Source organism: Eucyclogobius newberryi, unplaced genomic scaffold (assembly GCF_026437365.1).
Source record: "Eucyclogobius newberryi isolate DKJ021-1_F unplaced genomic scaffold, fEucNew1.0.hap1 SCAF_21, whole genome shotgun sequence".
Lineage (NCBI taxonomy): Eukaryota > Metazoa > Chordata > Actinopteri > Gobiiformes > Gobiidae > Eucyclogobius > Eucyclogobius newberryi.
Genome location: NW_027315846.1, coordinates 3,628,647 through 3,653,804, shown reverse-complemented (window position 1 = coordinate 3,653,804; position 25,158 = coordinate 3,628,647). Strand labels below are relative to the sequence as shown.

Here is a 25,158-nt window from a genome sequence, read left to right as displayed (position 1 = left end):
ATGAAGCCGCGTTTGGTATTTTTTAATAAAAGCCGCTCGACTGTGAAAATGTTTTAGGCGCGGCAAGAGACGGCCGCGTAATCGAGTTATTTAGATGTGTATTTATGTTTTCAAATATAGTAGAAGAAGTGGTTTGGGATGGAGATGTTTTGTTGTTGTTGTTGTAGATGTTGTTTTTTTATTGTTTTAGTTGTTGGTTTTGTTTTTGTAGTAGTTATTGTTGGTATCGATGGTGTTGGTTGTGTTGGTTTCGTTTGTTGGTTTTGTTATTATTAAGTATTATTTTGTTCTTGTTTTAGTTGAATATGTAGTTGTTTTTGTTTTTTGTAGTAGTTATTATTGGTGTTGGTTTTGTTGTTGGTTTTGTTGTTGTTGTTGTTGTTGTTGTTGCTTGTGGTTTTGTTGGTTTTGTTTGTTGGTTTTGTTATTAAGTGTTAAGTGTTGTTGTAGACGTTGTTGGTTTTATTGTGTGTGTGTATTGGTTTCGTTGTTGATTTCGTCGTTGTTATAGACGTTGTTGGTTTCATTGTTGTTGTTATAGATGTTGTTGGTTTTATTGTGTGTGTTGGTTTTGTTGTTGTTGTTATAGATGTTGTTGGTTTTATTGTGTGTGTTGGTTTTGTTGTTGTTGTTATAGATGTTGTTGGTTTTATTATGTGTGTTGGTTTCATTGTTGTTGTTGTTATAGATGTTGTTGGTTTTATTGTGTGTGTTGGTTTTGTTGTTGTTATAGATGTTGTTGGTTTTATTATGTGTGTTGGTTTCATTGTTGTTGTTGTTATAGATGTTGTTGGTTTTATTGTGTGTGTTGGTTTTGTTGTTGTTGTTATAGATGTTGTTGGTTTTATTGTGTGTGTTGGTTTTGTTGCTGTTGTTATAGATGTTGTTGGTTTTATTATGTGTGTTGGTTTCGTTGTTGTTGTTGTTATAGATGTTGTTGGTTTTATTGTGTGTGTTGGTTTTGTTGTTGTTGTTATAGATGTTGTTGGTTTTATTATGTGTGTTGGTTTCATTGTTGTTGTTGTTATAGATGTTGTTGGTTTTATTATGTGTGTTGGTTTCGTTGTTGTTGTTGTTATAGATGTTGTTGGTTGTATTGCGTGTGTTGGTTTTGTTGTTGTTGTTATAGATGTTGTTGGTTTTATTATGTGTGTTGGTTTCATTGTTGTTGTTGTTATAGATGTTGTTGGTTTTATTGTGTGTGTTGGTTTTGTTGTTGTTGTTATAGATGTTGTTGGTTTTATTGTGTGTGTTGGTTTTGTTGTTATAGATGTTGTTGGTTTTATCATGTGTGTTGGTTTTGTTGTTGTTGTTGTTATAGATGTTGTTGGTTTTATTATGTGTGTTGGTTTTGTTGTTGTTGTTATAGATGTTGTTGGTTTTATTATGTGTGTTGGTTTCATTGTTGTTGTTGTTATAGATGTTGTTGGTTTTATTATGTGTGTTGGTTTCATTGTTGTTGTTTTTATAGATGTTGTTGGTTTTATTGTGTGTGTTGGTTTTGTTGTTGTTGTTATAGATGTTGTTGGTTTTATTATGTGTGTTGGTTTCATTGTTGTTGTTGTTATAGATGTTGTTGGTTTTATTGTGTGTGTTGGTTTCATTGTTGTTGTTTTTATAGATGTTGTTGGTTGTATTGTGTGTGTTGGTTTTGTTGTTGTTGTTGTTATAGATGTTGTTGGTTTTATTATGTGTGTTGGTTTTGTTGTTGTTGTTATAGATGTTGTTGGTTTTATTATGTGTGTTGGTTTCATTGTTGTTGTTGTTATAGATGTTGTTGGTTTTATTATGTGTGTTGGTTTCATTGTTGTTGTTTTTATAGATGTTGTTGGTTTTATTGTGTGTGTTGGTTTTGTTGTTGTTGTTATAGATGTTGTTGGTTTTATTATGTGTGTTGGTTTCATTGTTGTTGTTTTTATAGATGTTGTTGGTTGTATTGTGTGTGTTGGTTTTGTTGTTGTTGTTATAGATGTTGTTGGTTTTATTATGTGTGTTGGTTTCATTGTTGTTGTTGTTATAGATGTTGTTGGTTTTATTGTGTGTGTTGGTTTCATTGTTGTTGTTTTTATAGATGTTGTTGGTTGTATTGTGTGTGTTGGTTTTGTTGTTGTTGTTATAGATGTTGTTGGTTTTATTATGTGTGTTGGTTTCATTGTTGTTGTTGTTATAGATGTTTTTGGTTTTATTATGTGTGTTGGTTTCATTGTTGTTGTTTTTATAGATGTTGTTGGTTGTATTGTGTGTGTTGGTTTTGTTGTTGTTGTTATAGATGTTGTTGGTTTTATTATGTGTGTTGGTTTCATTGTTGTTGTTGTTATAGATGTTGTTGGTTTTATTGTGTGTGTTGGTTTCGTTGTTGATTTTGTTATTGTTTAGTGTTGTTTCGTTGTAGTTGTAGATGTTGTAGTAGATTTTTAAAATGTTTTTTTATGTAGATTATTTTTTTGGTTGCTGCTGCTGTTTTTGTTGTTGTCATTTTTGATGTAGTCGTAGCAGTAGTAGCATTAGCAGTAGCAGCAGTAGTAGTAGCAGTAGTAGTAGCAGTCACAGTAGCAGTTGCAGTAGTAGCAGTTGCAGTAGTAGCAGTAGCAATAGTACTAACAGTATCAGTTAATACCAGGCAGAGCAATAACATCCTCACGGAGACAACTTTCGGCACTTTTCTCGTGACAGATCCATTCATTTTCGTTTGTCAGTGTCGGCAACTAAACAAATAGCTCTGTTCCAGAAAGAGCTCGGCCTGTAATTCCTCACATGATTGATTGTGTGAACGCTCGCAGTACTCTGAGCTCCTTTCACTCGCAGTACTTCTGAGCTCCTTTCCCTCGCAGTACTTCTGAGCTCCTTTCACTCGTAGTACTTCTGAGCTCCTTTCACTCGCAGTACTTCTGAGCTCCTTTCACTCGCAGTACTTCTGAGCTCCTTTCCCTCGCAGTACTTCTGAGTTCCTTTCACTCAGAGTACTTTTGAGTTCCTTTCACTCGCAGTACTTCTGAGCTCCTTTCACTCGCAGTACTTCTGAGCTCCTTTCACTCGCAGTACTTCTGAGTTCCTTTCACTCGCAGTACTTCTGAGCTCCTTTCACTCGCAGTACTTCTGAGCTCCTTTCCCTCGCAGTACTTCTGAGTTCCTTTCACTCGCAGTACTTCTGAGTTCCTTTCACTCGCAGTACTTCTGAGCTCCTTTCACTCGTAGTACTTCTGAGCTCCTTTCACTCGCAGTACTTCTGAGCTCCTTTCACTCGCAGTACTTCTGAGCTCCTTTCCCTCGCAGTACTTCTGAGTTCCTTTCACTCGCAGTACTTTTGAGTTCCTTTCACTCGCAGTACTTCTGAGCTCCTTTCACTCGCAGTACTTCTGAGCTCCTTTCACTCGCAGTACTTCTGAGTTCCTTTCACTCGCAGTACTTTTGAGTTCCTTTCACTCGCAGTACTTCTGAGCTCCTTTCACTCGCAGTACTTCTGAGCTCCTTTCACTCGCAGTACTTCTGAGTTCCTTTCACTCGCAGTACTTCTGAGCTCCTTTCACTCGCAGTACTTCTGAGCTCCTTTCACTCGCAGTACTTCTGAGCTCCTTTCACTCGCAGTACTTCTGAGTTCCTTTCACTCGCAGTACTTCTGAGCTCCTTTCACTCGCAGTACTTCTGAGCTCCTTTCACTCGCAGTACTTCTGAGCTCCTTTCACTCGCAGTACTTCTGAGCTCCTTTCCCTCGCAGTACTTCTGAGTTCCTTTCATTCGCAGTACTTCTGAGTTCCTTTCACTCGCAGTACTTTTGAGTTCCTTTCACTCACAGTACTTTTGATTTCCTTTCACTCGCAGTACTTCTGAGCTCCTTTCACTCGCAGTACTTCTGAGCTCCTTTCACTCGCAGTACTTCTGAGCTCCTTTCACTCGCAGTACTTCTGAGCTCCTTTCCCTCGCAGTACTTCTGAGTTCCTTTCACTCGCAGTACTTCTGAGTTCCTTTCACTCGCAGTGCTTCTGAGTTCCTTTCACTCGCAGTACTTCTGAGCTCCTTTCACTCGCAGTACTTGAGTTCCTTTCACTCGCAGTACTTCTGAGCTCCTTTCACTCGCAGTACTTCTGAGCTCCTTTCACTCGCAGTACTTCTGAGTTCCTTTCACTCGCAGTACTTCTGAGTTCCTTTCACTCGCAGTACTTCTGTGTGCCTTTCACTCGCAGTACTTCTGAGTTCCTTTCACTCACAGTACTTCTGAGTTCCTTTCACTCGCAGTACTTCTGAGTGCCTTTCACTCGCAGTACTTCTGAGCTCCTTTCACTTGCAGTACTTCTGAGCTCCTTTCCCTCGCAGTACTTCTGAGCTCCTTTCACTCGCAGAACTTCTGAGCTCCTTTCACTCGCAGAACTTCTGAGTTCCTTAAAAGATAGTCAGGAGTATGCAAAAACCAATAGCATGCAAAAGCCAATAGCATGCGAAAACCGATAGCATTCGAAAACCAATAGCATTCGGAAACCAATAGCATGCGGAAACCAATAGCATGCGAAAACCAATAGCATGCGTAAACCAATTGTATGCGGAAACCAATAGCATGAGTAAACCAATAGCATGCGGAAACCAATAGCATGCAATCGGGCGAAAATGAGGCTAACGGTTAACGAACGGCGCAAAGATCTGCGAGAGTCGTTCGGTTCAGTTTTCTGCATAAAAACCCGCATCGCTTGATCCTTTTCTCGCAGAGTCACGAGTCGGGTCCCGTAACGCGGAGCCGAATTGCCCCAGAGCCCGACCCCAAAACAAGGCGCCGGAAAGACGAATCCCCGAGTATCCCCCCCCCCCCCCCCCCCCCCCCCCCCACCCCCCCCCCCCCCCCCCCCCCCCCCCCCCCCCCCCCCCGCGGCGTGCTCGCTGACCAGTCAAACGGTGACCCCAGTTAGTCACCTTTCCTAACAAGTCCATCCATCACACATCACAGGCCTCCAGCCGGGCGCGGCTTTCATTTGGGAGATTTACAGCCGCTTTCATCGCGCTCGGGGAAAAAGATTATGTACTGCCCGAAAACGCTTCTCGTGCGCTGGGAAAAAGGCGAGTGCAGTGTGCGACATTCAGCGCTTTGATAAGTGCAAGTGTTTTTGAATATTTAGAGTTGTGTCGGGAACAGAATGTATTTAGCATGTTTTTAGAGTGTTTTCATGTGCGGCTCGAGACGCTTTAAAAAGGATTTGGTCTCGTCCACGTCAACAATCGACCTTCTATTTCCTGTTCTCGATTTCTTTCATTCTCCAACGGCGACGAATGGAGGACGTGGAGTTTAGAGTTTTCACCATGACGTGTTTCCACAAAGAGGTTTTAGCCTTGTACTTTCCTCTTGTTAGGACGTATTCTCTGCCTTCTGTAGTCGTATCTCTCAGTATGATATTTTCACTATATTCCTCTTTTATAAGCGCCATTTTGCAGAACAGAATTGTAGATATTCTTCTTTTTAATGGACTTGACAGCTAAAAGTGCCATTGTCATTTCTTTTATAACTTCTATGTAGTTCACGCTGTTTTTTTCTGCAACAAAACGATGCATAAAAAGCGTCTAATTAGCTGAACTGTGAGAGAAACGATGTTACTGTGGGACGGAAGTACTGCAGTATTTCGGTTATTGTTGCGTACTGAGTCGTAAAATCCTACTCGTTTAACTTTTCTTCTGGTGTCTCCTGCACCTCGACACTCGTTTGAGACCTGAGCGCTCGTTAGAGCCCTGAGCGCTCGTTAGAGCCTCTGCTCCTCAAACATTGGACTCATTTTGAGTCTTGTCCAATTTAAGACCAAATACTTACAATGTAAATGTCGCATACTTCACACAAAGTAACCCCCCCCCTCCATCCGGGGCAGGAACATGAGGTTTGGGGACAGAGGAGGGGGACAGAGGGAGGAGACAGAGGGAGGAGACATAGGGAGGAGACAGACGAAGGGGACGGACGAGGGGAAACTGATGATGGGGACGGAGGAGGGGGACGGACGAGGTGGGACAGACGAGGGGGGACGGAAGATGGGGGATGGACGAGGGGGGACGGACAAGGGGGACGGACGAGGGGGGACGGACGAAGGGGACGGACGAGAGGGACGGACGGACGAGGGGGGACGGACGAGAGAGACGGACGGACGAGGGGGATGGACGGACGAGGGGGGACGGACGAGAGAGACGGACGGACGAGAGGAATGGACGGACGAGGGGGGACGGACAAGAGGGACGGACGGACGAGGGGGATGGACGGACGAGGGGGGACGGACGAGAGGGACGGACGGACGAGGGGGGACGTACGAGGAGGGATGGAAGAGCAGGGACAGAGGGGGGAGACGGAGGGGGGGGCTCATGGTCTGGCTCCATTACTTCAAAATATTATTACTGTACAAAGTACAAAGTCGTGGTCCTAGAAGTATCTCGAGTAAAAAGTATTGGGGAAACTACTTCTCATTAAGATTGTACTGTCCGGACATTTAAAATAAAAACGTCTTTGGAAGGACAGTTATGAGAAAAACGAGAGGAAGAGAGACTGACAACAGACGTAAAAGTGTAACGTGTGAAAACTACTCCCAGAAGCACTTTGGAATGAGAAAAGTAACTGGAGTAAAAGTATCCGAGTACTGGCCGAGCCTCTGGTCCCAGGAGCCCAAAGTTACAGCTTGTCATTAACCTGGAAACCACCTAGTTACATGGTTCAGGGGCTGGTCTCAGCTCACTTGGAGGTAACAAAGGGTGTCGCGGCGTCCCATCTGAGAATGATCAGACCCCTCCTCCCGCGGCCTCACCCCCTCGGCCCCGCCTTCTCTCATTAAGGCCCACGGTACAAGCCCCCGAACGGTCCCCCTTCGTGTTCCCTTCGACCGACCGGAGCTCCCGCCCGTTTCCCTCGCCTCGGGAACCGCCCACGCAGCTGACGCCGGCCAATCGTGGGCGCCCGAAGCGTGTGACATAATCGGAGAACACTCGGCTGCGTATCGGAATGCGTCTGAGGGTCACGAACGGTACATATTCACGTTCACGTGACACAGCTTTTTTAAAATTATTCTCACAACGAACCGTGTGTGTGTGTGTGTGTGTGTGTGTTTGAGCCACGAGCTAACATTAGCAGCCGCATGTACGCACAAAAACGACCTGGGAAACACACTTTGGACCTGTGAAATAAACAGCGCTCAAGAAAAAAAATCTGCCAGTTTTTGTGTAACGAAATACCACGGCGGCGGCATACACATCTAAAAAAAAATGACATTACTCAAAATAACGGTAGACGCTGCTAGTCACACACAACTATTTTATTTATTTTAGCTATTTTAGCTATTTATTCATTTTATTCAATTTATTTTATTTATTTTATTTGTTTTATTTGTTTTATTTTTTTTATATTTTAGCTCTTTATTTTTTTATTTATTCATTTCATTTTATTCATTTATCATTTGTGTATTTCATGTGGATTGTTGTCCTGTTTACTCCCTCCCTCTCTCGTTCCTCAGTGTCGCGGCTGGGCCTTGATTGGAAAAACCTGGTCGTGGCCCCGTCGTCATGGAAACGGGTCCCAGCGTGAATGGGGAGGGGGGGGTTGGGACGTCCCGCTGAGGAAGCAGGAAAGTGAACCTTGATCAGGCCTTTTGACAGATGACGGCGGCGGCGAGAGAGTGCGTTACACCAGCGTCGTGTTTACTCCAGAGGCAGAGGAAATAATGTCCCACAGCGACGACTCTTTTCTGCTGTTCAATCTCTAAGTTTATGTCTAAGTTTAAGAAGGAGAATGTTTAGAGAGCGATGTCTTCTACCAGACCAGACTTGGATGGGGCTTGGACTCTTTCTCTCCTCCTCTCCCCCTCTCCCTTCTCCCCCTCTCTCCTCTCTCCCCTTCCCCCTCCTCTCCCCCTCTCCTCCTCTCTCCTCCTCTCTCCTCCTCTCTCCTCCTCTCTCCTCCTCTCTCCTCCTCTCTCTTCTGTTGAACCCAGGTGACTTGTGGAGGAATCCTTGACAGCTCCATCAAACAGCAGGGTTCAAAGCAGAGTGGTCCCTCTCCTCCCTCCCTCTCCTCCCTCTCTTCCATCTCCTCCCTCTCCTCCTCCCTCTCCTCCCTCTCTTCCCTCTCCTCCCTCTCCTCCCTCTCTTCCCTCTCTTCCATCTCCTCCCTCTCCTCCCTCTCCTCCTCCCTCTCCTCCCTCTCTTACCACTCCTCCCTGTCCTCCCTGTCCTCCCTGTCCTCCCTCTCCTCCCTCTCCTCCCTCTCCTCCCTCTCTTCTATCTCCTCCCTCCCTCTCCTCTCTCTCCTCTCTGTCCTCCCTCTCCTCCCTCTCCTCCCTCCCTCTCCTCCCTCTCCTCTCTGTCCTCCCTCTCCTCCCTCTCCTCTCTGTCCTCCCTCTCCTCCCTCTCCTCCCTCCCTCTCCTCCCTCTCCTCTCTGTCCTCCCTCTCCTCCCTCTCCTCCCTCTCCTCCCTCCCTCTCCTCCCTCTCCTCTCTGTCCTCCCTCTCCTCCCTCTCCTCCCTCTCCTCCTCCCTCTCCTCCCTCTCTTACCACTCCTCCCTGTCCTCCCTGTCCTCCCTCTCCTCCCTCTCCTCCCTCTCCTCCCTCTCTTCTATCTCCTCCCTCCCTCTCCTCTCTCTCCTCTCTGTCCTCCCTCTCCTCCCTCCCTCTCCTCCCTCTCCTCTCTGTCCTCCCTCTCCTCCCTCCCTCTCCTCCCTCTCCTCTCTGTCCTCCCTCTCCTCCCTCTCCTCTCTGTCCTCCCTCTCCTCCCTCTCCTCCCTCCCTCTCCTCCCTCTCCTCTCTGTCCTCCCTCTCCTCCCTCTCCTCCCTCTCCTCCCTCCCTCTCCTCCCTCTCCTCTCTGTCCTCCCTCTCCTCCCTCTCCTCTCTGTCCTCCCTCTCCTCCCTCTCCTCCCTCCCTCTCCTCCCTCTCATCTCTGTCCTCCCTCTCCTCCCTCCCTCTCCTCCCTCTCCTCCCTCTCCTCTCTGTCCTCCCTCTCCTCCCTCTCCTCCCTCTCATCTCTGTCCTCCCTCTCCTCCCTCCCTCTCCTCCCTCTCCTCCCTCTCCTCCCTCCCTCTCCTCCCTCTCATCTCTGTCCTCCCTCTCCTCCCTCTCCTCCCTCCCTCTCCTCCCTCTCATCTCTGTCCTCCCTCTCCTCCCTCCCTCTCCTCCCTCTCCTCCCTCTCCTCCCTCTCCTCCCTCTCCTCCCTCCCTCTCCTCCCTTTTATCCTTCTCCTCCCTCTCCTCCCTCCCTCTGGGGACTCTCGTGCCCTGTAAAGATGCCCAAGTCCCCTCCGCCTCCCCTCGCCTCCCCCCGGGCTAATGCAGGACTTCTGTGACTCAGCGGCTGAAGATACCGAGGCTGTGTCCGCACGTCCAGACTGTTCACAGTGTTCCTTTTTTTGACCCGTTTATTTATTATCCACTGTCGCCCGATAATAATATGATAATGATAATCCGCTCTTAAATAAGACGTACAGACTCACGTTAACTGCTCACCTTAACTTGAGCTGTGAAAAGATGAATAATTCTGTCCCTTTTGGTGTTTAACCTGAGCTCCAAATGGACAGAAACTTGTATGATTAATGTTAGTCCTATAAATATGTGCGCATCAGACAGATGTGATGAATTTTTGTTACAGAAATAAATGAGTGTCTAAAGGTCTGACCGTCCTGCGGCCGAATGGTCTAAAGGTCTGACCATCCTGCAGCCGAATGGTCTAAAGGTCTGACCGTCCTGCAGCCGAATGGTCTAAAGGTCTGACCGTCCTGCGGCCGTACGGACTAAAGGTCTGACCGTCCTGCAGCCGAACGGACTAAAGGTCTGACCGTCCTGCGGCTCGACTCTGCGTCTGATTTGGTGACACGACTGGTTTGTTTACGCCGTAGACCAGTCGCAGCTGTGGTGACGGTTCCTGAAGTTTGGCATCGTTTCCGGCAGTTTGTCCCACACAACGGCGAAACATCAGACGCTCAGAGACGTGTCCCTGACAGACGCCGTCTTCACCGAGACACTTGGACCGGAGTCAAAAATGTGGGCCCGCCTCCACCAGGCTGTCACCGACTCTGACTCTGGCTCTGGCTCTGACTCTGGCACCGACTCTGGCTCTGGCTCTGACTCTGGCACCGACTCTGGCTCTGGCTCTGGCTCTGACTCTGGCTCTGACTCTGGCACCGACTGGCTCTGGCTCTGACTCTGGCACCGACTCTGGCTCTGGCTCTGACTCTGGCACCGACTCTGGCTCTGGCTCTGACTCTGGCTCTGGCTCTGGCTCTGGCTCTGGCTCTGGCTCTGGCTCTGGCTCTGGCTCTGGCTCTGGCTCTGGCTCTGGCTCTGGCTCTGACTCTGACTCTGGCTCTGGCTCTGACTCTGACTCTGGCTCTGACTCTGGCTCTGGCTCTGGCTCTGACTCTGACTCTGAATCTGACTCTGACTCTGACTCTGACTCTGACTCTGGCTCTGGCTCTGACTCTGGCTCTGGCTCTGGCTCTGACTCTGGCACCGACTCTGGCTCTGACTCTGACTCTGACTCTGACTCTGGCTCTGACTCTGGCTCTGGCTCTGGCTCTGACTCTGACTCTGGCTCTGAATCTGACTCTGACTCTGGCTCTGACTCTGACTCTGACTCTGGCTCTGGCTCTGACTCTGACTCTGGCTCTGGCTCTGGCTCTGACTCTGGCACCGACTCTGGCTCTGGCTCTGACTCTGACTCTGGCACCGACTGGCTCTGGCTCTGACTCTGGCACCGACTCTGGCTCTGGCTCTGACTCTGGCACCGACTCTGGCTCTGTCTCTGGCTCTGACTCTGGCACCGACTCTGGCTCTGGCTCTGACTCTGGCTCTGGCTCTGACTCTGGCACCGACTCTGGCTCTGGCTCTGACTCTGGCTCTGGCTCTGGCTCTGGCTCTGACTCTGGCACCGACTCTGGCTCTGACTCTGACTCTGACTCTGGCTCTGACTCTGGCTCTGGCTCTGGCTCTGACTCTGACTCTGGCTCTGGCTCTGACTCTGACTCTGGCTCTGGCTCTGACTCTGACTCTGGCACCGACTGGCTCTGGCTCTGACTCTGGCACCGACTCTGGCTCTGGCTCTGACTCTGGCACCGACTCTGGCTCTGTCTCTGGCTCTGACTCTGGCACCGACTCTGGCTCTGGCTCTGACTCTGGCTCTGGCTCTGACTCTGGCACCGACTCTGGCTCTGGCTCTGACTCTGGCTCTGGCTCTGGCTCTGGCTCTGACTCTGGCACCGACTCTGGCTCTGACTCTGACTCTGACTCTGGCTCTGACTCTGGCTCTGGCTCTGGCTCTGGCTCTGACTCTGACTCTGGCTCTGAATCTGACTCTGACTCTGGCTCTGACTCTGACTCTGACTCTGGCTCTGGCTCTGACTCTGACTCTGGCTCTGGCTCTGGCTCTGACTCTGGCACCGACTCTGGCTCTGGCTCTGACTCTGGCACCGACTCTGGCTCTGACTCTGGCTCTGACTCTGGCACCGACTGGCTCTGGCTCTGACTCTGGCACCGACTCTGGCTCTGGCTCTGACTCTGGCACCGACTCTGGCTCTGTCTCTGGCTCTGACTCTGGCACCGACTCTGGCTCTGGCTCTGACTCTGGCTCTGGCTCTGACTCTGGCACCGACTCTGGCTCTGGCTCTGACTCTGGCACCGACTCTGGCTCTGGCTCTGATTCTGGCTCTGGCTCTGACTCTGACTCTGGCTCTGGCTCTGGCTCTGACTCTGACTCTGACTCTGGCTCTGACTCTGACTCTGGCTCTGGCTCTGACTCTGGCACCGACTCTGGCTCTGGCTCTGGCTCTGGCTCTGACTCTGACTCTGACTCTGACTCTGACTCTGACTCTGACTCTGACTCTGGCACCGATCGAGGGCCGACGTTATTAAAGAATATTAGTTTAATGACTATGTTCTCCGACTGCGTTGATGCATGTTTTGTTTGCAGTGCTGCACTTTCACATTTCATATTGTTTTTAATCTGTTTTTTATTACATCTACAAAGTTTGAAGTTTGACGCTGGATTTTGTGCACGTTTTATCTTTTTGGTAACCCAGACACAAGGAGAACATGCAAACTCAAACGCCCTCTTGCTTGTGTTTTTGGCAGAAATGCTTCCAACTCAGTGCCTCACAAACAATCCTTTAAGACGCCGCTTCTCAAACTTTACTTTTGTAGTTTACGCCTATTATTACCATTTATTTTATACGTATTATGTCTTGTTTCGACGACCGATGTCCACAATCGGTCTAAAGGTTTATAAGGATGTGCAAAGTACGTTTTTATGATTCAAATACTGCTCAATTTCACCTTCTTTGGAAAAAAAACGTAATGCATTCCCAGTCCTGGTGCGACCCCGGTTGGGAAATCAAATCCATTTCTTAAACAATACAAGCCTCTAAGGTTGAAGTAATTACATTTCACAGCCACAAATTTGGTCAAAAATGGCAATTACTGAAACGTTTAGTTCAGAAAAGTCATTCCGCTAAGTCTTTATTGACTTAGGTTAGAATTTAACCTTGAATTACTGATAAAAGATGGTCCATTTCTGACATATTGACATTCAAACATCCTTCAGGTGGGGCCTCCGACTGAATAATACCTCTAGTTTCCGTAGGGATTGTCGTCGGATCGGTCACAACTCCCTCCGTTTTACCTTGAACCAAACTCTGACAGAAACGTGCAATCAGATCAGTCCGTTGTTTCAGGGTCAAATACGAAAACAAAGGAAGTCGCCGGCCAGCTCCCATTAAGAACAAAATCAAACGTGTCTCACCGCAGATGAACAGTTTAATCCACAACGTGTCTTCAGTCCCTTGTGATATTTGTCTCTTTTCTGTTTTCTTTGCGCTACAGACTCACATCTTCGTACTTTTTCTGGATCGTAGACAAACTCTGACTGGATCTAGCTCCAGAAACAGAGAAAAATGTGTCAAAAACCGAGCGCAGGTTTCAACTTTTACCTCAGCGTCATATCTGCCTCGTGCCGGTGGTCTCGGCAGGTCTCTAAGGTCTCTATGGTTGAAGTAATTACATTTCACTGCCACAAATTTGGTCAAAAATGGCAATTACTGAAACATATAGTTCAGAAAACCGCTAAGTTAAGCTAAGCTCATACCGCTAAGTCTTTATTGACTTTGGTTAGAATTTAACCTTGAATTACTGATAAAAGATTGACATCCCACCGCAGATGAACAGTTTAATCCACGACGTGTCTTCAGTCCCTCGTGATATTTGTCTACTTCCTGTTTTCTCCGCGCTACAGACTCGCTAAGTTTTCTGGATCGTAGACACACTCTGACTGGCTCTAGCTCCAGAAACACATAAAAATATGTCAAAAACCGAGTGCCGATTTCAACTTTTACCTCAGCGTTCCCATAACCGTTCATATCTGTCTCGCGCCGGTGGTCTCGGCAGCCCCCGCGACGCACGCTGTTAATCCGCTAAACGTGCATTTCATGTCGCTGTTAATTGTCCACTATGTAATAAAGGAAAAATGCCATGGGAATCATCTGCCTGCGCCTCTCCCATTAACTTTAATGCGGTGACAGATGTTGGTTGAGGGGCCGGTGACGTGATCGGGGGGGCATAAAGAGCAGATGTGGAGCGAGGCATTCCTTCCCCATCGCAGCTCGCGCTCGCCGGCACCGGGTCCAGGAGCGACTCGCCGTAGAGCCGCCGCTCACCGCCGCCCGCCACCGCCATTACCGCCTTTTCTAGTGAATCTGATATAAATGACTGATAAAATGGAGTCAGCATTTACAAAACGGGGGGCTTGGACTCATCGGACCGGGGGGCTTGGACTCATCGGACCGGGGGGCTTGGACTCATCGGACCGGGGGGCTTGGACTCATCGGACCGGGGGGCTTGGACTCATCGGACCAGAGGGGCTTGGACTCATCGGACCAGGGGACTTGGACTTATCGGACGACTGGGGGACTTGGACTTATTGGACCGGGGGGCTTGGACTCATCGGACCAGGGGGCTTGGACTCATTGGACCGGGGGGCTTGGACTCATCGGACCAGGGGGCTTGGACTCATTGGACCAGGGGGCTTGGACTCATTGGACCGGGGGGCTTGGACTCATTGGACCGGGGGGCTTGGACTCATTGGACCGGGGGGCTTGGACTCATCGGACCGGGGGGCTTGGACTCATTGGACCGGGGGGCTTGGACTCATCGGACCTGGGGGCTTGTCTTCTTACTCTCCCCCTTCACCTCATCTCTCCCCATCTCCCCTTCTCCTGAGACATGATGTCCTCCTCGCCCTGGACGTCCGTTCAAACCCTCCTCCAATCACAGAGCTAGCCTCATTAGCGCTGTAGTCTTGCTTTCGTTCATCCTCTGTAGTTGATCACATGGTTCAGGACCGTTTTTTGTAAAAAGTTAACCACGTACACTGGAGTTTGAACATGATTTGAGCTTCTGACTGAAAAGATCTCGGACTGAAGTCTTTTTGATACGAGAACCCGCGTCTGGAACAATTTTGAGCCTCAACTAACAATTTAAATGGATTTTAAATGTCAAATAAATCACCTGTCATCTATCACACGAGTACCATATTTTCCAAACTATAAGTCGCACCAGCCAAAAAATGCATAATGGAGAAGAAAAAAACCAAATCACTAAATCCACTGAATTCTTCTTCCTCTGTGTCACTTCTAAACAACTCCACAAACTCCAGAGGAAGAGGAAGTGCAGACTCTTCTTCTGCGCCGCTTAGAGCCTAGAGCGCCCTCTTGTGGTTGTCAGTGAAAATAACAAACAAAATGATACAATAAAGTGTTAATAATATCACATATAAGTCGCTCTGGAGTATAAGTCGCACCCCGGCCAAACTATGAAAAAAGGTGCGACTTATACTGCAGTTCCAACAGCAGGATTAAGTCATTATAGTTCTACATTTAGACGGTTTTACAGATGTGAACAAGCCTACGATTACTTAACAGCTTTATCGCATCAACAATACTTTTGTAAATTGTCCGTTGTTCGTCCACGAGTCTCGAAAAGGATTTATGTTGTTGTTGGACTTGGTGTTCTTTCCACTCTATTATTAGCGATTTTGGTTGGTAGATATCATAATTGAGGGTGATAAAACAAGTCGGTACACAAGTATTTAACGCTTTAACGGCCCGTGCAGTTTGACGCGGTGTCGTTTGCCTTCAGCGCTTCACGTCTGCGTCGCGCTTGTCGTACTTTCTTTTTATTGTCGACGAAACCTTGTCGTTCAGGCACAACTCGACCTGGATTCGCATGGTTCGTGCCTCTCCGGTGTTTTATGAAGCCCTTAATGATCATTTGTGCCGCGTTTTCATTGTTTTTTTGACGTTTGCTGAAATAAAAAATCATGGCTCTAACATTAGCGCTGTAATTTAAGTTAATGAGGTTTGGCAGAGGTTAAGAGGCCCTGGTTAATGGTGAATCGTGATCATGTCAGGTGCACACACTTTCTGGAAACTCAGCTAAAAGCACTCACGTTTTCCACTCTTTCACCGCACGCAGACCAAAAGTGGCTCTGTCCAAATATGTCACCGACTGCCATGAGGTAACGCGCTTCAGCATCACCTTCAGTATCGCCCAGTGGAGACTAAGACCGCCTTTAGTCCACTAAAAAGAGGCGTATCTCACCGTTTATGACTTCAAATGCATGCAAAATATTATTCTAAGCTTGTATAGAATAAAATGAAAAAGAAATACAATGTAAAATAAAATAAATAAAATAAATAAAATAAATAAAATAAATAAAATAAATAAAATAAATAAAATAAATAAAATAAATAAAATAAATAAAATAAATAAAATAAATAAAATAAATAAAATAAAATAAATACTTAGAATACTTAAAATAAAGAACATTTTTAAAAATTAAAAAAGAAAAAAAATATTTTAAATAATGAAAAATAATGATAATAAAAATACATAAAATACATGAATAAAATAAAATAAATAAAAGAAATGAAATAAGTTTTGCAAATTGAAAAGTGCCAATAAAACTCCATTTGTAACAAAAATATATATACGGAGCGGTCACCCTCAAAACTCCAGCTGTAACCCACTTCCTTCTGTTGTGCATGTGATAAAATAATGATTTGACTAGTGCACATTTTGGTGTTGTCAGACATTATCGATCAATTAATTCACCGCATGACCAAGGGCTCACCGCGGAGGTAAACGTTCAGGAATCAAACTTCCTGTTCTAAGGCAGGTTCAGGTTTGAAGCCCGCCTGACAGGTTCTCATTTAATTATGACGTTGTTTTGGTGAGATCGTCCCTGAGGTAAATAATCATACATAGTTTAACTTCAGTCAAGATGCAGTTTGTGAAGAAAATTTGACATATGAAAGTTTAAAATAACAAGTAGTGCAACAGAATACCTCCACCTCTGTGATGTCATCTAAAAGCGCTGTACCATTAAAAATAGCTTAGTACACAACTTACACCTTTTTACGACAGTTTAAGCAATAATTTAACAAGATAAAGCTGTAATTATTTGTCAAATCATAACTATTGTACGTCAGACCAGGAAGTGACATTATAAACATCACCAAAACTGCCAAATTGGAGAAAAACTGGCAAAGCGTTTGGTCAAAACCACATTTTTGTCTTCTTAAAAATGTGTGAAAACGGCTGTAGTCACTATAATTGTACCGGCTCTTTCACACCAAACGGATAATCTCTAGTCTGAACTGGTCCAGAACGTTTTGTGTGCGTAATCGGACCTGGGACGCGCGGAGGAGGTCGCGCACGCTTTTATAGAGGATTTTTTATAGAAGCCCTTGAGTCAGGAAATTCTCTCTTTCACTTGCGTTGAACTCAAACAACTGTGTGTCTGAACTCGTGTAAATCCAAACTTGAGGCGATCAAGTTCGGATTTGAACTTGCTGCAGCAGTCCAAACTCCTTCCTCACTTTTTCAAACACATTCCAATCATTCAACATGGATTTCGCAACTTTCTGAGGCCAAATTGTGCTTTTTACTGGCCGCTAATGCCGACGACAAGCCTGCGGAACCCTGCCATCGCTTCCTGGTTCTCGATCGTTGAAGTTTGTGTATAATCAGATGCGGGCGGTGCACAGCGGTCTCATTTTTACCCTCAGAACTTCCCCATAGACAGTCCGCCACCTTTTGGACAACATCGGTTCTGTTCTGTTCTGTTCGTGTGTGATGATGCCTTGTTCATCCGCAGGCTCGGCACATACAGGTCATGGTCGTTTGCCAGGACTTATTTCATTTTACGGTGCAATGCATGCTGGGAGCTGCAGGAAACGTTGGCTGCGGCGCACCTCGATTATTTACACCCTCGTCTTGTGCACACAATTCAGCGTCACGTCGAGTAGTTGGCCAAGACCTATTCAAGTAATGAGATGGAGATGACGTGTATTTCGATTTAAACTCATACAATACTCACAGTCATTTAAAGTACCTATGACAGGATTTTACCATTTATTTGGTGTATTTATACCTGTTGTACATGTAAGTTATAGTTTTAAAACAATCGAGTAGGTATTTGTGGAGAAAAATCTGTACAAAAATGACAGGAAGTGACATCACGCCAGGGAAAATTTACACAAATAAATTATTTTTTTGACATTCTAAACATGAATTAAACAAAATAAAGTCACTCTCATATATTTTTATTTGTCAAATTTAAAAATGGTTATTGCCCAGTGTTTTCCGGATAATTTCCTAGTGTGATGTCATCGATTCTAAACAGGAAGTGAAATTATAAACCTAAAAAATTTGCTATTCTGGGATCAAATGTATTCTTTTTTTTTTTTTTTTTTTCAAAATTCACTATACATTTATTTTAACTGCATTTTAGTTCAATGAGCTGTCCAACCGGTCATGGGCCCTTTAAAGTAAGTAAACTGGTTAAAGAGCGAGATAACTTGTTTTAAAAGACAGTTCATCAGTTTTACCGACAAATAAAACATGTTTATTTGTGAAGTTTCCGTGACTTGTGGTTAAACGTGTTATATTGACTGTAGCACACGTGACACAAACCCAAGCGTCACGACTTTTACACCACTTGTCCTTTACGCGCCTCTTGTCGTGACCGTAAACCCCTCGACCTTCGATCCACGTCACCGCTCGCGCAAATCCCGTTCCCGTTCACTCCCCTCCACTCTAAAACGCGCCTCCTCTCGCCGCCGTCTCAAAACTCCACCGAGACTCGCCAGCGTTTTCGCCCAAAAACCCACGCGGCGGCCCATCAAAGCCGCGCCTTCTCGTCTCCCGTGTTACTGCGTCGGGCGGAGGTCATCTGGAATTAACCTCCAAACACTTTTATTGCGCCTCGGTTTTTGTTATTAACTCCGTCTTTGTCCAAATATCAGGGGTTTAACGGTCGCAGCTCCAACGCCGATTGGATGGACGGGGCCCCGGATGCGATTGGCTCTCAGCGCGATGCCATCTTGGATCATTTAGGTCAAAAGCGCGGCCCTAACCTCTTGTACGACTCAAAGGACTTTTACCGTCTTTATGATCCCGCTCATTAAAATTAACTGCGCGGCTGTAAAAGCAAGATTTTTTCCCCCGAGTTCTCCTTCAAGATTGTCTCATACGCCGAAGATAAAGCCGGGGAAACACTTCGGGATTCAGGCGCTCGCGGGGTCCTGGGAAAACGGGGGTCACATTTCTCAAACGTGTCGCGACGAGTGCGAGAAAACGGAGCGTGTCGAGCGCAAATCGTGCCGTTCAGACGAATATGGCGTGTTTTCGGAGAGCAGATGTACAGATAATGTCGGGAGAAAGTGAGTGCGGTCTGTGCGTTTTCTGGCTCCGAACGTCGATCTGAAGCGTAGATGTAAATCGAGGTGCGCTTTTTAATGGTAGATGAGTTCCTGATGCCGTCGGGACACAACCGTCTATGTTTTTGACGCGCATTCGATCGTTTTCTTGAGTGTGAATTAATTTCTGGTGCTCTAGGTTTTCATATCATCGTCCAGAGTGTGACATTTCAATAGCAATAGTGGCTAGTCTTCAATATTAATGAATAAGATCAATACTCGATACCGATTTTTATACCGCAATAATGATAAAAATGCAGATTCTCATTTTAAACAGAAAACAAATTGCACTTTTTACCATTTTTGTTTTGAAAAAACCTCAAGATAATTTAAAAACTGCTCAGGAAGTGTCCAATTCTGTCTCTATAGTAGTTTTAGTATTGACTAGGATCAGATTTTTCACACGTTTGACCACAACCCCATTGTAGCACACAAACGTCGAGAATAAAAACACTCTGGACGTGAAGATGTGCAGCGGCCGGGCAGGTTTTTTTTTGGTCCCTGCCCTTAAACCGAATCACAAAACTGTAGAGGACACTTTACCGCTGGCAGGACTCGCATGCAAGCGCCTTAAAGAACTCACGTAAAACCATACATTCACACGTTTAAGACTTCTCCATCTATAAAGGCGTTGGCTAATCCTCATTAGCATGTCTGTAGCATGTCCGAAGCGTCTGTAATGGCCGTAATTGGATACAAACAGGGCCTGAAATCCGCGATACGCCGCAGTAAAACGCCACAACATCATCTGAGCTCGTCGGTGTGACTTACGGCTCCTTTAATGGGTCTGCTTTTAAAAACCACGGTCTACTGCCGCCTTTTGATCAGCACCCGAACCCGGCGCTAACCACGTCATTAAGCGGCTCACCTCTACATGCCGTTTGACTCCGGTGCGTGCCCTTCTGCTGGTGCCCTGTTACCGCTGGGGTCTAGGCCTTAACACCGACGCCCGGCCGTAAAACTCTAAACCGGGGACGCGAGCGTGCCGTCGGGGGGGGGCGGGGTGGACTTTACGGGGGCGAGAGGCTTGTCCCGTCAGAGGAGGACCACGCCCCGGCCCTGTCCTGACCTTCACCTGTGCAACTCCAGGTCACCGGCGGATTGAGCGGTTTTTAAGGCGTTTTTAAACTGCCGCCGGCGGTCGGCTCGTGGTGGGAATGTGGGCTGCGAAGATTAATCAGCAAATACTTAGGGCGATAGCGACAGAATTCAGAAACGTGTTAAAATGTCTTTAAATGTGTAAATTGATGTTTAATTATCGAGACGAATGTGAAATGTCTGTAAAGCTAATCACAAAAGTGAGAAACATCACCTCATGCCATTATTTGAAAGTTTACAACACAACTTTAAATTATTTTGTTTTTGATCATATATTTTTGTAGCATTTTTCCTATAAATGAAATACTTTTGTATATCTTCAAAACTATTTATAATTTTAAAAATATCTAAAATTCGATGTATTGTCGCACTTTGATCGTTGTTATCGTTTTTTGTAATTGTTTTACAGACTTCAGACAAAATGACCTTTTTTTAAAATAACAAAAACTGTGATATTATTAAATCATAAAGTAAAAAAAAAAAATATTTAAGATTTTCATCAATTACACTTTATATTTGCAATTTTTCTCTATCTAGAAGTTTAAAATGTATTTTAAAAGTCGACTAACTAAATAGTTGACTCCTAAAAAAATTGTTGCAGCTCTTTCATAAATATAATATTTTAATTTACCGTAAATTCTTAATTAAAAAGTCAATTCAATGATGAATCATTTTAATATACATTTTTATTTGATTATCCCTGCTATTATTTTTGTCATAATCTAAAGAACTTAAAGAAATGAATTTTCTAGGCCAAAAATACAACGGGAGTCTCTACAAAAATGTTTTATTTAACCAACCGAAAGAGAGAAAATCAAACTCTAAAACAGTCATTGGTGAATAAAAGACAAACCAACATAATAATAGTAAAAATAATAAAAAATGTTTTTATTAGTTCCAGATATACATGTTTGAAAAGTCTTTAGATATTGTAAAAAACGTGTTTAGTGAAGGCGGTTGTGCGCTCGAGGCCTCCGACTGAAGCGTTTGAGTTTGAGTTTAGTTTCTCTCTCGCTCCTGCGTTTGTCACATTTAAGAGAAAGCTCCAGATTTAAGGTGTTCTCAACTTGTAAACAAATTCACATAGAGTTAAATCAAAGACACCTGGATCGTCCTGGGCCTTCGCCTCTCCCCCCGCTCTGCCCCGACCTGATCCAGGAGGGCAGAGAGAGCAGGAGGGCAGAGAGAGCAAGGGAGCAGAGAGAGCAAGGGAGCAGAGAGAGCAGGAGGGCAGAGAGAGCAGGAGGGCAGAGAGAGCAAGGGAGCAGAGAGAGCAAGGGAGCAGAGAGAGCAAGGGAGCAGAGAGAGCAAGGGAGCAGAGAGAGCAGGAGGGCAGAGAGAGCAGGAGGGCAGAGAGAGCAAGAGGAGGGCAGAGAGAGCAGGAGGGCAGAGAGAGCAAGAGTATTGGAGTATTTGGAGATTGTTTTGAAGTACGGTATTCGGAGGTAGTTTTGGAGTATTTTCAGGTAGTTTTAGTTTTGGAGTATTCGGAAGTAGTTTTGGAGTATTCAAAGGTAGTTTTGGAGTATTTGGATGTAGTTTTGGAGTATTCAGAGGCAGTTTTGGAGTATTCGAAGATAGTTTTGGAGTATTCGAAGATAGTTTTGGAGTATTCAGAGGCAGTTTTGAAGTATTCGAAGGTAGTTTTGGAGTATTTTCAGGTAGTTTTTGTTTTGGAGTATTCGGATGAGTATTCAGAGGTAGTTTTGAAGTATTCAGAGGTAGTTTTGGAGTATTCGATGGTAGTTTTGAAGTATTCAGAGGTAGTTTTGGAGTATTCAAAGGTAGTTTTGGAGTATTTGGATGTAGTTTTGGAGTATTCAGAGGCAGTTTTGGAGTATTCAGAGGCAGTTTTGGAGTATTCGAAGATAGTTTTGGAGTATTCGAAGATAGTTTTGGAGTATTCAGAGGCAGTTTTGAAGTATTCAGAGGTAGTTTTGGAGTATACAAAGGTAGTTTTGGAGTATTTGAAGGCAGTTTTGGAGCATTTGGATGTAGTTTTGGAGTATTCGAAGATAGTTTTGGAGTATTCGAAGACAGTTTTGGAGTTTTCAGAGGCAGTTTTGAAGTATTCAGAGGCAGTTTTGAAGTATTCGAAGATAGTTTTGAAGTATTCGAAGATAGTTTTGGAGTATTCAAAGATAGTTTTGGAGTATTCAGAGGCAGTTTTGGAGTATTCGAAGATAGTTTTGGAGTATTCAGAGGCAGTTTTGGAGTATTCGAAGGTAGTTTTGGAGTATTCAGACGCAGTTTTTTGGGGGGTAGAGGAGAGTTGACGGGGCAGTGGTCGTGCGCTCCCTGACTCCACGTGTGACCCGGGGGTCGCCTCATTTCCTCCTGGCCTGAGTGCACCCTGTCATAAACCCATCTCCAAACGGGACGGCCTGCGGAGAGCACAGATAAAGAGCAGAGGAGGGGCACAGCAGCCGCTGGCCAGGAAGTGCCCCTGTCCCATCCACAGGGCCGGGAACACGGGGCGGGATTTATAGTGCTGGAGTCGGATGACATCACTCTCACAGTCATATTTCATACAGACGGAGCGGCCAAAACGCAGATCTGTGTCGTAATACAGAGAGTACTAATCTGTGATAATACAGAGAGTACTAATCTGTTGTACTACACAGAGTACTAATCTGTGGTAATACAGAGAGTACTAATCTGTGGTAATACAGAGAGTACTAATCTGTTGTACTACACAGAGTACTAATCTGTGATAATACAGAGAGTACTAATCTGTGATAATACAGAGAGTACTAATCTGTGGTAATACACAGAGTACTAATCTGTTGTACTACACAGAGTACTAATCTGTGGTAATACACAGAGTACTAATCTGTTTTACTACACAGAGTACTAATCTGTGATAATACAGAGAGTACTAATCTGTGGTAATACACAGAGTACTAATCTGTTGTACTACACAGAGTACTAATCTGTGATAATACAGAGAGTACTAATCTGTGGTAATACACAGAGTACTAATCTGTTGTACTACACAGAGTACTAATCTGTGGTAATACACAGAGTACTAATCTGTTGTACTACACAGAGTACTAATCTGTGATAATACAGAGAGTACTAATCTGTTGTACTACACAGAGTACTAATCTGTGGTAATACACAGAGTACTAATCTGTGGTAATACACAGAGTACTAATCTGTTGTACTACACAGAGTACTAATCTGTGGTAATACACAGAGTACTAATCTGTTGTACTACACAGAGTACTAATCTGTGATAATACAGAGAGTACTAATCTGTGGTAATACACAGAGTACTAATCTGTGTCGTAATACAGAGAGTACTAATCTGTGATAATACAGTGAGTAATGCCATATTTTCTAGAGTATAAGTCGCACCAGCCAAAAAATGCATAATAGAGAAGAAAAAAACATATATAAGTCGCACTGGAGTATAAGTCGCACCTCGGACAAAACTATGAAAAAAGGTGCGATTTATAGTCCAGAAAATACGGTAATCAGGTTCAACATTGTTACTTTATTGTTAGTCTTGTGAATATTCCTTTTGGACATTTCTTCTGAGAATAGAATGTGATCAAAGGGAAATCTGACTCTTGACATAATCATCAATAATTGTAAATATAGGCCTGACGAGGACACTGTACTGCGCTGCATATACCGTATTTTCTGGACTATAAGTCACACCTTTTTTCATAGTTTTGGCTGAGCTTATGCGACTTATACTTATATTTATACTTATACCTATACTCCAGTGCAACTTATATATGTTTTTTCTTCTCTATTATGCATTTTTTGGTTGGTGCGACTTATACTCCAGAAAATACGGTATTCAAGACATAATAATTAATAAAAAAATACGTTATTAAAGCGATCAAGGGTTAAGAGTAAAACCATCATTTATGTCTAATACAGGAAACATGTCTTATATTATAACACATGTCAGAATCAGAAAATGAGAAAAATGATAAAACAACTTATATAAAGTCAAAAAGAGAAACAATTTAAATCTACTATGGGATAAAAATAACAATAAGATAATAAAAAATTTAAATAAAAAAATAAGCTTACTATGTACACAAATGTACACAAATGTACAGTTGAGTTTACAGAAAGTGAACAGTGAGTGATTAAATTATGGTTAAAATGTTTAAGAAGTGTTAATTCGTAAGATTATAATAATAATAATAATGCAATTTTGCGATACACAATAAATATCCTGCAACGCTATTTTTTAAGATTAAATGCGTATTGATGCACCACAATGTCAATACTGTAACACAAAAACAAGTATGTTTTGGTATTTTAGCACACTTAAGACCACAGGGCCAATGCAGAGGGCCAGATTGACTATATTTCTATATTTTTTTAATCATCTCCATAATATTCATAAAACATTTGCACATTGCGTCAGGATTGCGCTCAAATGTGTCCGTAAATATCGCCGTTCAGGTTCAAACATGACAAAAAAACATTAGAAATATCACATTATGCCTTTGTTTCCATGACGACACTGGACGTTTGGCTCTTGTTTTAGGTCAATTTGATTCGTTTTGATTCATTTTTATTCGTTATTCTAATTCTGCCATATTATCCAGTTTTTGGCCGCGTGTCCCGCCGCTGACCACGGGCCCCGCGGCTGCCGTGAACACCCCGCTCGCCGCCCTCCGGCGCTGCTCTTTAATATGGTGTCAGACAAGCCTTTACTGGCGAGCTTTAGCCGCGCTCCGGGCCCCGGGTTACGGGCTCGCGGGGGAGTTTTTCCAGCGGGATTTCCAGGGCCCAGACTTTTTGGGACGTTAATGTGTTGGCGATATGAAAGAGGCTGCGCTCCCGGGGGACGGTTTATGGCCCCATCAGGCTCCCGTACACAGGAGTTACTGCCGACCCCGCGACCTGCCACATGAAACCATCCCGCCGCTCTCCTACTTCCTCTGACTCTGCTTGAACCCGGGGCCCGAGACGTGTCCCTGCCGCCGCCGACTTTCGTTCTAGAGTCTTCTGCGATACAAGTTCGGGGCCGCGGCGATGTGTCTTCGGGGGCCGCAGCGATGTGTCTTCGGGGGCCGCAGCGATGTGTCTTCGGGGCCCGCGGCGGTGAGTCTTCGGGGGCGGTGGCGGTTCATCGGTCGTCGTCCGGAACCTAAAGACGCTGGCAAAATGTGCTGAAAGACGCATTTTATCATAAACGTGGCAGCATTTTCTGTATGAAAATGTCAAAATACAAGGAGCAGTTTGGCATTTTCACATATAAAACACTATATTTGTCATTATTCTCCATTTACCGTATTTTCCGCACTATGAGGTGCACTTAATTTTCTCAAAAAACGACAGTGTGC

General features: G+C 45.0%; 1 protein-coding gene across 1 annotated transcript in view; it reads left to right on the top strand.

Moving 5' to 3' along the window:
• The window catches only part of slc25a21 (solute carrier family 25 member 21), a 231,495-nt gene that overhangs the window by 130,166 nt on the left and 76,171 nt on the right, over positions 1-25,158 (top strand). The gene's annotated exons all lie outside the window — the stretch shown is intronic.